The sequence below is a fragment of the Cibotium barometz genome, chromosome 2 (genome assembly GCF_041138505.1).
Source record: "Cibotium barometz isolate CiBa-2024 chromosome 2, ASM4113850v1, whole genome shotgun sequence".
Classification (NCBI taxonomy): Eukaryota; Viridiplantae; Streptophyta; class Polypodiopsida; order Cyatheales; family Cibotiaceae; genus Cibotium; species Cibotium barometz.
The window spans coordinates 8,968,884-8,970,716 of NC_141047.1; the positions used below are offsets into that span (position 1 = coordinate 8,968,884).

The 1,833-nt window shown below is 47.0% G+C and overlaps 1 long non-coding RNA gene across 1 annotated transcript; it reads left to right on the forward strand.

Annotated features, from left to right (window-relative positions):
* Positions 1-690: 690 nt before the first annotated feature.
* LOC147640613 (uncharacterized) lies at positions 691-1,172 on the forward strand. The gene is made up of 2 exons (XR_015267348.1): positions 691-952; positions 1,041-1,172. It is a non-coding gene; the product is annotated as an uncharacterized LOC147640613 (long non-coding RNA).
* Positions 1,173-1,833: the final 661 nt, after the last annotated feature.

A 1,833-nucleotide genomic window follows, 5' to 3' on the forward strand; every position in this document is an offset into this window, starting at 1 on the left:
CACGTGCTCCCTCAGAGCCACCGTCACGTCAGGGCTCACAGCCACCGTCACGTAGACAATCCCCTAGTCGTGACTCCACCCGCAGCAGTAGGAAGAGTGGGAGTGGAGGATGCGGCGGGTGCTTTGGTGGGGGAGGTGGGGGAGGTAGTAGGGCACGGGATGAGAGAGGAGATAGAGGGAGAAGAGTTAGAGGAGACAGTTCGGAAGAGGAGGAGATGAGAGAGATGGAGAGAGTGGTTTGCTATGATGTGACGGATAGGGGCGGGATAGTGATGGATGCGAGGGGGAGGGAGGTAATGGAGTACATGCGTGGGGTAGTATCAAACTCATATAGAAATTGTTTTATTAAATTTAAAGATCAAAATAGCCGATTAGTTGGGGAGGTGATAGAGGCTGTACACAGTCGGTACCCCAATCCCCCACATGCTACATTCTCGGATGTATGGGGAAGGACGCGAATAAGGGAGATCTTAAGTAATAAAAGATCTCACCTTAAAAAACTCGCGTACGATGACCGGCTAAATGTAGCTGCGGGTGGCTATCCTGCCGAGAAACCTGCCACTGCGCACAAACGCGAGTGGAAGGAGGCAAAGAAACGAGCAGAGGGTGGCGTGAAGAGCAGGCAGCATGTGGAGGCACGACGGATCCAGATGGAGACCGTTGGATCTTCGCATTTCGGATCTGGCGGCGTCGAGTCATGGGAGGCAGAGTTCGTAAGTATCCTGTCACTTTATTTGATTGTTTACTTAATTCATTGATTCTATGAATTGTTTTAATCTTACAAATTGTGTTGATTATGATACAGCGACGGGTTACGGGGAGGAAGCCCACAACCCACGATACTGCGTATGCTCGCCGGCATGGCAGACGTGACACGTGGGCCATCTTCAGAGCCGAGGGACGTATTACGGACGCGCAGTTTGAGTTGGCCATGAGACCATACGGTCGACAGGTACTTCAAAATTCGTAACGAATGGTTTTGGTTTATTGAATTGCATATATATATATATATACTTATATACTATATATTACTTGAACAGGCACAAGCTGCTGATGATCCACCGGCCGCCGCTGCAGAGGGTGGACGTGAGCACTACTCCTCGGACATTCCGACCGATGCGAGCTCATTTGAGCATGAGGGGAGCACCGAGTCATCATCTGGGTCTGAGTAGTACTCAGATTTGTAGTATCACATTCCATATTTAGGATGTGATTGTATATATTTTTTTGTAAACTCAAGCCATGGGCTACTTCGAGATATGGACTCCCTTGTATACATGTATGAAATTTTGATAGTAATATTGAATTGATTGATCGATAGTATTACATTCATGGCTGTCTTGAATCGTGTAATGACAATGTATGCATTCATGTCGTTCTTGTCTTAATCTCCCTCGTGCATATGTTCTTCGTGGATGGTCTAATGGGATGGTCTAATGCACCAAAAACCCTAAACCAGAGAGTGCTATTGGGTGCTGGAATGCTGGAACAGTATTCAGGCACCAAATAGCACTCTCTGGATTTTTTTTTTGCTCTCTGTTCGCGTGTATAAACGCGTCAAAACTGCTAAAAATTGCGTGTATCTGCGCGGATACACTAGAAATTACGCGTGTATAAACGCGTATAAACTGGCAGTAACGCGTGTATAAGCGCATCTAAATAAAAGAAACGCGTGTATAGACGCAAGTAAAAACGCGTCTGGGACATTGGAACTGAACAGGATGCGGCTATACACCCGTGTATAACCGCGTCTAATAGAATAAGAAGCGTGTATACTGGCGTGTATTAACGCGTCTGCAAAAAAAATGCGGCTACACACCCGTGTATACGCGC